Source organism: Saccoglossus kowalevskii, chromosome 14 (assembly GCF_978046115.1).
Source record: "Saccoglossus kowalevskii chromosome 14, keSacKowa6.1, whole genome shotgun sequence".
NCBI lineage: Eukaryota > Metazoa > Hemichordata > Enteropneusta > Harrimaniidae > Saccoglossus > Saccoglossus kowalevskii.
The window spans coordinates 13,092,376-13,106,227 of record NC_140654.1 but is presented as its reverse complement, the minus strand read 5'-3'; the positions used below and the strand labels follow the sequence as shown (position 1 = coordinate 13,106,227).

General features: G+C 35.5%; 1 long non-coding RNA gene across 1 annotated transcript; it reads right to left on the bottom strand.

Moving 5' to 3' along the window:
* Positions 1-6,417: 6,417 nt before the first annotated feature.
* LOC146734466 (uncharacterized) lies at positions 6,418-13,698 on the bottom strand. The gene is made up of 2 exons (XR_014931517.1): positions 13,583-13,698; positions 6,418-6,976 (listed from the first exon to the last, which is right to left on the bottom strand). It is a non-coding gene; the product is annotated as an uncharacterized LOC146734466 (long non-coding RNA).
* Between the last annotated feature and the right edge of the window lie 154 nt (positions 13,699-13,852).

Sequence of the window (13,852 nt, the reverse complement as noted above, 5' to 3'; positions counted from 1 at the left end):
GGATGGTACCAAAATAGTAGCACATATAATTTAGTTGTCGGGAACTGCTATACTTTACTATAGGGATGGTACCAAAATAGTAGCACATATAATTTAGTTGTCGGGACTGTTATACTTCACTATAGGGATGGTACCAAAATAGTAGGACATATAATTTTGTTGTCGGGGACTGCTATACTTCACTATGGGGATGGTACCAAAATAGTAGCACATATAATTTAGTTGTCGGGAACTGCTATACTTTACTATAGGGATGGTACCAAAATAGTAGCACATATAATTTAGTTGTCGGGACTGTTATACTTCACTATAGGGATGGTACCAAAATAGTAGGACATATAATTTTGTTGTCGGGGACTGCTATACTTCACTATGGGGATGGTACCAAAATAGTAGCACATATAATTTAGTTGGCAGGAACTGCTATACTTTACTATAGGGATGGTACCAAAATACTAGCACATATAATTTAGTTGTCGAGAACTGCTATACTTTACTATAGGGATGGTACCAAAATACTAGCACATATAATTTAGTTGTCGAGAACTGCTATACTTTACTATAGGGATGGTACCAAAATAGTAGCACATATAATTTAGTTGGCAGGAACTGTTATACTTCACTATAGGGATGGTACCAAAATAGTAGCACATATAATTTAGTTGGCAGGAACTGCTACACTTCACTATAGGGATGGTACCAAAATAGTAGCACATATAATTTAGTTGGCAGGAACTGCTATACTTCACTATAGGGATGGTACCAAAATAGTAGCACATATAATTTTGTTGTCGGGACTGTTATACTTCACTATAGGGATGGTACCAAAATAGTAGCACATATAATTATGTTGTCGGGGACTGCTATACTTCACTATGGGGATGGTACCAAAATAGTAGCACATATAATTTAGTTGTCGGGAACTGCTATACTTTACTATCGAGATGGTACCAAAATAGTAGCACATATAATTTAGTTGTCGGGAACTGCTGTATCTCACTATAGGGATGGTACCAAAATAGTGGCACGTATAATTTAGTTGGCGGGAAATGCTATACTTTACTATAGGGATGGTACCAAAATAGTAGCACATATAATTTAGTTGTCGGGAACTGCTATACTTCACTATAGGGATGGTACCAAAATAGTGGCACATATAATTTAGTTGTCGGGAACTGCTATACTTCACTATAGGAATGGTACCAAAATAGTATCACATATAATATAGTTGGCGGGAACTGCTATACTTCACTATAGGGATGGTACCAAAATAGTAGCACATATAATTTAGTTGTCGGGGACTGTTATACTTTACTATAGGGATAGTACCAAAATAGTATTATTCTGTGGACGGGGTCTGTTATTATTCGATATAGGATTGGAACCAAAATAGTGGCATGTATTATTCTGTTGTCGGTATCTGTTATTATTCGATATAGGAATGGTACAAAATAGTGGCATGTATTATTCTGTTGTCTGTATCTGTTATTATTCGATATAGGATTGGTACAAAAATAGTGGCATGTATTATTCTGTTGTCGGGATCTGTTAACATTCGATATAGGAATGGTACAAAAATAGTGGCATGTATTATTCTGTTGTCGGGATCTGTTATTATTCGATATAGGATTGGTACAAAAATAGTGGCATGCAATATTCTGTTGTCGGGATCTGTTATTATTCGATATAGGAATGGTACAAAAATAGTGGCATGTATTATTCTGTTGTCGGGATCTGTTATTATTCGATATAGGAATGGTACAAAAATAGTGGCATGTATTATTCTGTTGTCGGGATCTGTTAACATTCGATATAGGAATGGTACAAAAATAGTGGCATGTATTATTCTGTTGTCGGGATCTGTTAACATTCGATATAGGAATGGTACAAAAATAGTGGCATGTATTATTCTGTTGTCGGGATCTGTTATTATTCGATATAGGATTGGTACAAAAATAGTGGCATGCAATATTCTGTTGTCGGGATCTGTTATTATTCGATATAGGAATGGTACAAAAATAGTGGCATGTATTATTCTGTTGTCGGGATCTGTTATTATTCGATATAGGATTGGTACAAAAATAGTGGCATGCAATATTCTGTTGTCGGGATCTGTTATTATTCGATATAGGAATGGTACAAAAATAGTGGCATGTATTATTCTGTTGTCGGGATCTGTTATTATTCGATATAGGAATGGTACAAAAATAGTGGCATGTATTATTCTGTTGTCGGGATCTGTTAACATTCGATATAGGAATGGTACAAAAATAGTGGCATGTATTATTCTGTTGTCGGGATCTGTTATTATTCGATATAGGATTGGTACAAAAATAGTGGCATGCAATATTCTGTTGTCGGGATCTGTTATTATTCGATATAGGAATGGTACAAAAATAGTGGCATGTATTATTCTGTTGTCGGGATCTGTTATTATTCGATATAGGAATGGTACAAAAATAGTGGCATGTATTATTCTGTTGTCGGGATCTGTTAACATTCGATATAGGAATGGTACAAAAATAGTGGCATGTATTATTCTGTTGTCGGGATCTGTTATTATTCGATATAGGATTGGTACAAAAATAGTGGCATGCAATATTCTGTTGTCGGGATCTGTTATTATTCGATATAGGAATGGTACAAAAATAGTGGCATGTATTATTCTGTTGTCGGGATCTGTTATTATTCGATATAGGAATGGTACAAAAATAGTGGCATGTATTATTCTGTTGTCTTGAACTGTTATTATTCGATATAGGAATGGTACAAAAATAGTGGCATGTATTATTCTGTTGTCGGGATCTGTTATTATTCGATATAGGAATGGTACAAAAATAGTGGCATGTATTATTCTGTTGTCGTGAACTGTTATTATTCGATATAGGAATGGTACAAAAATAGTGGCATGTATTATTCTGTTGTCGGGATCTGTTATTATTCGATATAGGAATGGTACAAAAATAGTGGCATGTAATATTCTGTTGTCGGGATCTGTTATTATTCGATATAGGAATGGTACAAAAATAGTGGCATGTATTATTCTGTTGTCGGGATCTGTTATTATTCGATATAGGATTGGTACAAAAATAGTGGCATGTAATATTTTGTTGTCGGGATCTGTTATTATTCGATATAGGAATGGTACAAAAATAGTGGCATGTATTATTCTGTTGTCGGGATCTGTTATTATTCGATATAGGAATGGTACAAAAATAGTGGCATGTATTATTCTGTTGTCGGTATCTGTTATTATTCGATATATGATTGGTACAAAAATAGTGGCATGTATTATTCTGTTGTCGGTATCTGTTATTATTCGATATATGATTGGTACAAAAATAGTGGCATGTATTATTCTGTTGTCGGGATCTGCTATTATTTAATATACGATTGGTACGAAAATAGTGGCATGTATTATTCTCTTTCAATATACGAAAGGTTCCAACATAGGAGTGTGCATTCTTTTGTTGTCACATGACCCCTAACAATTTTGAATTCCCTTTGTTAATGTACTGATCATTGCATTATCAGATTCCCGGGGAATTATTCGAAATTTTGCATAGTGAAGCCATACCTACCTTGCCAAAACCAATGTATTGTATGTATGTTCAATGGGTACAAAGTATACCCTGGTGGTGGCTGAACTGCGGGAGTTCAAGCCCATTAGTGACCCTCAAGTAAATCCCAAAATGGGGAAAGGGGCGCAGCTAAATAATTATCTATTCAAAATTACAGGCACATATATGAACATATAAACTGAAAAACGAGATTGGAATGTGCAACACGGCATTGCGCGTTGTGTTGGCCACACTGTTTCTAATCCCTGCCAGGTGGGCTTCAGCTCAATTTCCCACTCTTTATCTCCTCCACTAGCTGGCTAGTTTGTGGGATTTGTCCACCCATGTTTTGTAATATATGCTAATACAGTTGTGTTGTCGCAATGGATGTGAACTGTTTTATTCTATACTTCATCTAGAAAGCAATCTAATGCCCCCCCCCCCAACATATTAGGTATGTTTATGTGGAGCTGTGCTTTGCAAGGGAGCCACTCCCCATTCTATTTTCAAGGCGTCCATGACCAGTGTTATAGCCGCAGTTGATGGAGCAATCTGTTATCTCCGTCTTATGTTGGTTAAGTCCATCCACTTGATGGCAGTCAAGCTTTGTGGGGTCCATGATATTTCTCATGTGGCGATCCACACAACTGGAGTGTGTGGACCTGGACGAGCATACCTTTGAGAGCTGTTTGAGGCACAAGGCCTCTCATGGATGAAGCCATTTCCAAAAAGCTCAATAATTGTCTGAGCTGTGCGTGCAAAAAGTGTGGCTGCCGGGTCTCTCAACCTGAAACACTCCCAAGAATACATTCCCGGAAATACTAAATGTGGGATATGATTGTTTGAAGGATGTGTGCTAAAATTACTGCTCTTGTATCAACCAGATATTGATAAAATGGATTCACATTGTTGGCCTGCTGTGCAGCCACAAAACTGGCACTGCCATTAATTTTGGGGAAAAAAACTGTGAGGCTACAATGGGCAAACATTGAACTAATATCTTGAATCAAATGTTTGAGTGATATCAGGAAATCCCCTGATGTACACAGCAGTGTACCTCTGCTGGGGTCACCATCACATAAAATGCTCTGAGAGAATATACTGATTCAGTTGGCTTGGGTCTATATTGTTCTTTATTGTTCACCAAAAATATGGGGGAATAACAGGCACTGCACTGCTGCCATTTGCCAATAATTCTCTCACTTCCTGGAAAATCATGCCTACCATTACTCGTGGCAGAGCCATTGACACTGGTGATGGAGTCAACTGAAGCTTTTTGGCCAACTTGATCTTGTAGCTGTGCTTGACTTCTGAAAGGTCCTACAGGGTCATTGTGGTAGTTTGCTACGGTAACGGAACAATTTAACGTCACAGGAAATAAGGGTTGGGAAACAAAATGAATCCTTTAATTCATACCACTGAAAACACCTGACCCCAACCACATCCACCTCAACAATCATTTCCTTGGTTGATATGTTTGTTCCTGTATTCCCCTCGACCAGACTGTCATTATTGGGCATTCTGACCCTATGAATGAGATTATTGTTCGTGTGTATCTGTCTTCAGTTTATCATATTTAGAACACATATTATATTGGTGCATCTATGCCTAGCATCATTGGTTCTGGCAATATGTTTGACTGCTGCCTCTGTTGAGGCCCTCAAAATGGCAAACTACCTAGGCAGAACTGGGCTAAACTAATTCCTTATATTTGGTCCCATTGAATCAAAATAGTTTTGCAGGCCCCTGTTCAGTGAATATCCTTTTACCATAAATACAACATTCTGGGTGATGTTAGCCATGTAAAAAAAGGGACACGTTACGATCAGCAAATTCTTGTATTGTCCATTGAGTGCCAGCTTAAAGCCAGAGACTGCAGCAAGCACTTGGTAAATCAGAAAAATGCAACTTATGTGGAAATTAAAATTTATTTAACATGGTGCCCAAGGTTAGACATTCTTCCTTGCAAAAGAATGGTACATCTGGGCCCACCAACAGTACTGGATCATATGATACAGGGTCCCCTTTACAATCTGGTTTGTCACCAGAAATACAGTACTGATGTTCCCACTTGTAATCAAATGGTGCTTTGGCGTGGTGTGGAATTTGCAACCCTACCTAATATCCCTGCCCTCTGCTCGACGAATGAATCAACAGCAGGTGGCAGTGGTATAACAGTGGATCTACACTGAGGTTATTGTACCATCTCAGTCACCTCATATACTTATCTATCCCAAGAATTTTTCTATTTGGGCTACATTTTTTGAGTAGACTTGACTCATCAGAAAATATAGAACTAAACTAAAGGGCACTGGACCCCACACATGATCAATTTTATTGTCATATTGGATGATCCCATGTTTAAACCAAATTTGAAAGAATCCCATACACACGACCAAGATCTGGTTTCAGGACAATGTATATATCGGTATATACATATTGATATATACCGGTATATCACAAGATGTTTGATGCATGTGTACAGTTAGAATGTTAGCAGTCCTGGCATGTTAACGATGCAGCTGGAGATGTACGCTTGTACACACACACAAAGATCAATCCCAATCAGTTCCCATTTTTGAACAAAACAATGTGACATAACAACCCACTATGTATGATGCTCATATCAAGTTTGTTGTGATCTGCTATTACACTGCTGGGAAATTAGTGTGACCATGCCAACCACAATTAGTGTACACCATGAACCTAGGTCAAACTGTAAGCCCCTAATTTGTGCTACACATGAACAGTTGTTTTTAAATTATTAGACATAAATCATAGAGATCAAAGCTTTATGCTTCAATCAAGTTTAAATTTTTAAAGCAAACATTTTGTAGAATATAAACACAACACAATGTGGTATTGCAAGAAGCAGAAATAATATATTTGTGTCTTGTAGTTGTACAAACTATATTATTTGCCCAATTGAAGAATCTAACACTGCAATTTCAAATATTATAGAATTTTCCATAGTACTGAGCAATTTAATATATAGCATGTTTGAAAATAAACAATGCACCATCTTACTTATCATCTCACTCATTTGGAAAATATTGAGAGTTCAAATATTATAATTGTTGACAATATGCATAATGCTGACATGATCACATGCTTTACTACAAAGTGACCAACACTGACAAGGGTACAGAAGAGAAACGTTATTTCTAAATTAAGTATAAATTTATAATCACACTTTAATTCTTGTTGTTATACTGTATGGTACCTTTGTAATACAGTTTTATAATATTTTTGTTATTATCATTATAACAAAATACACCATAGAGTCACAAAATAATCAGAAAACTGAAAAAGTAGTATACAAATACAATTACTAAAAAGTCATAAATCATTGTTACAGGTACTGAAGCCATTGATACCATATTCTTTCATTTCTCTGTATAGTATTTCCAAGTTTCCTACAATAATAAAAAAAAAATTGTTAAAATATCTATCAAAATACAAAGCTTGTATGTTATGCTAATTTATCCCAGTACAGGGCCTAAGGGTTATCGGTAACAAGTCTTCCATTAGTAGTTAGTGTAGTGAGTCAGGTCAGGGAATTAATATTAATACCGGTAGTACCCAGTCCTAATTATAGGTAACAAATGACTCATTGGTCATTAGTGCAGTGAGTTAGGTCAGGTTCTCTGGGATTAATAAAACCCAGTCCTCATTAACAAATGCCAGAACAGAGCCCAAGGGATTAATAATACCCAGTATTAGTATAAGTAACAAAAGTCTGATTTGTACATGAAGTTAGTGCAGTGAGTCAGGTTAGGTTCCCTGGGTATAATAATGTCCAGTCCTAGATATAGGTAACAAAAGTCCCATTGCTAGTTAGTGCAGTGACTTAGGTCAGGTTCTCTGGGAATAATAATACCCAGTCCTGGTTATAGATAACAAATGACCCATTGGTAGTTAGTGCACTGAGTCAAGTCAGGTCCTCTGAAACTAATATACCCAGTTCTAGTTATGTGTCCCATTGGTCATCAGTGCAATGATTATGGCCATGGCCTCAGGATTAATACATGTAAAACCCAGTTCTAGTTATAGATAACAAATGTCTCATGTTCTCCCCAGACCCCAAGTCAAACACTGTATCTAATTTGCATAATTTTCCCATTGAATATTGTGATACAATAACTGTGTTAGTATAAAATTAGTTAAAATCTATCTACAATTAATTAAAGACGAGACAGTCTGATATTTTATATCATTTTACTCCATTGTCTTTTATGTATTTATCAAGTCAAATAAAGTTTGAAATAGAACAGCAAAACAAGCAGCCTATCGGCTGAGATAGCTCCGCTGTTAGCAAGGCACATTTCAATTAAAGAACTGAGGATATCATATAAGAAAATGAACAATATGTATGGTTTCAACAAGAATTCAAAAATATCACTTTTTACTAAAAATGACAAAAATATTCATCAAAATTAGATAATTGAAGATATCATCATGAAATGAACAAATCTGAGGGAGGTTTACCTGAGGTACATATATGTATAGTATCAAAGCAATCAGACTTGCGGTTTTTAACAAGAAGTCGAAAATATCACCTTTTATCAAAAATTACAAAAATATTGACTAAAATTAGAAAATTAAAGATATCATCACAAAATGAACAAATCTGAGAGAGATCCATATGTAGTACTTATATATATATAATAGCAAAGCAATCAGACTTGCTGTTTTCAACAAGAAGTCGAAAATATCACTTTTTACCAAAAACTACAAAAATATTCATCAAAACTAGAGAATTAAAGATATCATCACAAAATGAACAAATCTGAGAGAGGTCCAGGTGTAGTACCTATATATGTAATATCAAAGCAATTGGACTTGCGGTTTTTAACAAGAAGTTGAAAATATCACTTTTTACCAAAAATGACAAAAATATTTACCAAAATTAGAGAATTGAAGATATCATTACAAAATGAACAAATCTGAGAGAGGTCCACATGTAGTACTTATATATATATAATAGCAAAGCAATCAGACTTGCTGTTTTCAACAAGAAGTCGAAAATATCACTTTTTACCAAAAACTACAAAAATATTCATCAAAACTAGAGAATTAAAGATATCATCACAAAATGAACAAATCTGAGAGAGGTCCAGGTGTAGTACCTATATATGTAATATCAAAGCAATTGGACTTGCGGTTTTAAACAAGAAGTCGAAAATATCACTTTTTACCAAAAATATTCACCAAAATTAGAGAATTTAAGATATCATTATGAAATGAACAAATCTGAGAGAGATCCACATATAGTACCTATATATGTAATATCAAAGCAATCGGAATAGCGGTTTTTAACAAGAAGTCGAAAATATCACTTTTTACCAAAAATAACAAAAATATTCACCAAAATTAGAGAATTTTAGGTTTTGACAGTCTGCTATGCACCATTCCACTAATGCCTAGCTGTGTCGACTTTGTCGACAGCGGAGCTAAAAAGCAATAGAAATAGTTAATATGTTATAGCCAGTCAGTAAATATATTGTTATCCATGGAGATAACTGTTTATCATTATTTCGTGTCAAGTACAGTCAGTTTTAGTGCCCATGTCACTGTCGGTTCATGAGACATTAGGGCAAACATTTTTTTGTTGTGAGATTGCGAGTTATCAAAATAGGATGAAAATAATAAATCAATAATGACAAAATTTCAAACTAAAGTCAACGATTTTTCATTGATCTATACCTTATGTGTAATGCTATGATTACCCTAACTTTGTCCGCTAAACCGTAACATTCTTGCATTGAACAAATTTAGAATGTTTTGTTAATTAAAATCAGGGTTTTTTCTTGAAAAAAACTGCAAGAGGGAGCACTGCAATTCAGCGGCACCACCAAGTAGGGGAGATGGGGTTTTCCCTATCAGGGTGTGGAGCATTCTCTGGCTTCCTTTGGGCCAAAATTTCTGTCAGACATGTCAAAGTTGAAGACTGAAGCCACTTGTGATCCCTTGTCATTCAGAATTTTGTGGTTGCCAGAAAATCTGCCCCCGAGGGTAAGGGGCACATGGCCGTGGCATGAGGGCGATGCACCCCTGTTTCTTGTTTAAAAAAATTCCTGAAAATGATTCATTGGCGATTGATTATCTTAGAACCACTAATAAACAGACTGGCAATCCAGGTATTTCTTTTGATCTAACGTGTGTCTCGAGTTAATGTTTTAATCTTAGAAAGAACTGGGGATGATAAAAAAAATGTCCACAAAGTCATGTGATAACATACGACTTTGTGAGGAACTATGGTGTTTCAACAGGAAGTGATGCAAAAGGTCAGACCGAAGTTTCATATTTTATCTTACATTTTGCCCTGATGTATCATATTTTTCAAGAGTTTTTTAATACATGATCAGCGAAATACAGTAACATAATACCAGCTCTGTTGTAGACATGGCGACGTCAACTATCCTAGAAAAATCGACTAACTATCAGAAAAAATATTATGGTAAAAGTCGTTCATTTTTCTTTATTATACATTCAAGAACATTACTATAAAGATGGTTTATACATTCAAATAATCATTACTTTCCTAAAATATGGTCAATTTTGGCTACAAAATATATTATTTGGCAAATCAACTTAAAACTCAACTCGCCATTCGGCAAAATTTGGCAAAGCATGAGCCACCAGCGTAGCCGAAACACACAATCATTGGGCAGATGGACACCTCCAAACAACAGTGTTGCCAGTCAGTTTTTTTTTCTTTGCCGACGCCTGCAGTTGAATAATTTTTGCTTCGATTTATGTACAGTTTTATTTTCAATGGGACCTAATTTCACTTGTTTTTTTTTTGAATTAAAGTACAAACTGCAAATAATAGTGTACCAAATCAGTATATTTTCCGGACATATGCAGCATTTGTGATTTGTGAGACTTGTTTTGTCACATTGTTGCTGTTACGTGCAATGGGCAAATTATTAATATTCTAGTATTTGATTTGGATTTAGAGGGGCCACACCCTTGAAAGAACATCTCACAGGGTCACATCACTGTACCATTACGCTTTAGAGGTGTGGAGAGAACACTGTTGTTATACATGTAGGTAAAAATGTCCAATTTGTTGTTAGTGCAGTGAGTCAGGTTAGGTTCTAGGGGAATAATAATACCTTATTATTAGTTTTATAGTTAGTGCAGTGAGTCGGGTCAGGTCGTCTTCGATTACCAGGTAATAATACCTAGTCCTACCGGTCACTGGTAGTATACCGTAGTGGTTGTCGCATCAGACTCATGATTTGTAGACCCAAGTTCAAATCCTACTAAGGCTGAACACAGAAAGCCCAATTCCACTGGCCAAGATTTATTCACTAACGAATGCGACTTTGGGGGAACTTTGATTAAGGTCGGATAGCGCATTAAATTGCCATTTGATAGGAAAATGGCCGCACAGCCCTGTCATGTAGTCCCAAACTTGAATATGACTTCTGTGGCAAAAATGCACTATGTGTCAGCACTTGCAATTTGCACATAAAAAAAAGTCAGGAGAGACAACAGTGACATTCAATGTCCGGAACTGTTGCCTGGCACAAAAAAATTATTAAAAATAATAATAATACCTAGTCCTAATTATGAGTAACAAATGTCTTATTGGTTGTTAGTGCAGTGAGTCAGGTTAGGTTCTGAGGGAATAATTATACCTTATTATTTGTTTCATAGTTAAGACAGTGATTCATAATATCCAGTTTTAGTTATACATGTACATGTATAGGGAAGAAATGTGTTATATACATGTAAAGGGAAGAACTGTGTTAACTCCATATTTGATTTTGCAAAAAGTTGTGAGATAGAAAATTGAACTGTAGATGGCATTTGGGGGGCTCACATCTTTTCCATAGAGCCCTCCGTTAAAATAAGCTTTTTACCTCTCCTGTTTTCAAGCAACGTGCAAGTTATTTTTAAAAATTTTATGGTTATATTGTTCAGTTCAATTTTCAATCCCACAATTCTTTGCAAAATCCAATATTGAGTTAACACATTTCTTCTCTATAGGAAGCCATTATCCCATTGATCATTAGTGCAGTGAGTCAGGACAACGTTGTTAGATACAAATAGATTGAATGGTAAACTTTTGATTTTCAAAGGATTTTTTTTAGTAATATTATTTATTCACTTATGGAACATGTATAAATGATTGTTTAAACATTCATCTATCACAGCAAGTATTTGGAAATGAAATTAAGAAAGCATTTCTGTGAATTCATGGCGTCCCAAAATTCAGTAGGAATTCCAAGTGGTTACTCACATTCTGGAGCTACATTTATATCCACAATGCAGCAATAATAAAGATGGTTTTTGTATTGTAAAACTTACTAAACAAATTAAAATGTAATACAAAGATTGAAATAACCATGAATGGTTGTTATTAGTGAGATTAATAACAAGTGTATAATGAGATTAATAACAAAATTGTATGTCTTTTCTAAATGACTATAGTATTGCCTAGGCTGTTTTATAGCTGTGGAATCATAGCCCTATGTTGCCGACCGCATTATTTACGTGACTGACTCTGGCCGGCCCATAGGGCTATGGGGCCTTGTGCGACTGAATACCGGTTAAAATCCACATGCCAAATTTGGTCGTCGCGAAAATCACATTTTAAGACCTTCGAAAGTACTCACTATGTTTATTTACTTCCAAACAATGACCAGAACCTATTTGCGCTGTGAAATGATGACGGTGGTCATAAAAAATTGACTTTATTTACCGTACACCGAGTCGCAGGAAAATAACAAGACGAAAGACGCCATTTTGTATTCCAGAGTTTATAGCAAATTACGCGAGACCTATAATTTTGTACCACGTGACCGAAATCAGTAGATAAATTGCGTTTATGCAACTAGTTTCTATTATTAAACAAAAATCATACAATTATAAATACTGTATGTGATTGCTTTCTTGGAACAATTAGAATAACGGGAAGAGTGAGTTTTATTCTTCCACCACTGTATCACATGACCGCCAAACGAGATTACATTTATTCTGTGCTCGGGAGCGTGGGATGTCAATGGCTGCCGTTTTCTCGTAATTTGCTTGGTTTCTGCGGTAATTGTAAAATATCACAAATTATTGCTTATTTATAAACACAAATTGCAAACAAAAGTTTGTATGTTATTCATCCAGCAATCAATTCACAATAAAGGTACGTCACACCATAGTAATCGAAAGCAAAAGCGATTTAATTTACGTATGCCAGATTTCTGTTATTAAACTGTGATAGATCCCGTAGCTCTATGTTCGACGTACAACTACAAAATTAAAAAAAAGACGTCCAAATGAAATTGTTAGGGCGAAATTCGATTGTAGGTCGCACCAAAGAGCTACGGAACCGCAGCTAGCTGTTTTATTGACTATTGACACACCTTTGTCATTTACGCAAGTGTATATTATACAAATTGTTCTATCTCGTCATGTTATAGAGAAAAAATATGATAAAATAAGAAAGTGACTGACATGTTTTATACAAGAATATCATTCAGGTTATGGGTATAAATTACTAATATCAAGACCTCATTAATTACTTAAATCTTGCGTATTAAAACATTTTAATTTCAAGAAAATAAATAGCTGCTAAAATATAAAAATTTCCAGAATGGATGCTACAACTTGACAACACCAGCGAATTCTGTCATCATATACGAAATATTTTACAGAAATGCATCTCAAATGGAAGAAACACAAAACGGAAAAATAGCATATTGCTCGGTGGCTCTGTTGTTGTCCGCCTGCTCAACGTCCGCATATAGATTATTTAAATTCAAGCTGGACATGTACATGAAGTTTAAACTATCACTTTCTGGATCAGATGAACTATATACATGTCTATAAATTACTGTTTTGAGAAATCGATGCACATTCGAAATTGGAATTGAACACAACATGATGATGATGATGATAGAATCAAATGGACGACTCGAGACGCCGCAGCAGTCTGAGCAGGCACACTAAACAAGTCATAGTGCGATAGCTAGCTAGTAAATATCAATATTAGTATTGAATTGTCATATACTTACCTAGCAGCTTCGCCGAACAGTTTCGATGCACTAACACCATTTCAATCGGCGACGGATATGCTATGCAATTGATTTTTAAAAGTACGACAGTTGAATTGAGCTCCGCGATATGGCTGTTAGTACAGCCGATTGTAATACCCCCTAAGTTAGCGTCACTGTGTCTGCGTCAAAAAGATGACAATTCGGTCTGAAAAGATGCGCAAGTAAAGAAAACTTAAATTTAACATAACAAATTACTCCAAATTATACACAAACTGTCCAGAATTATTC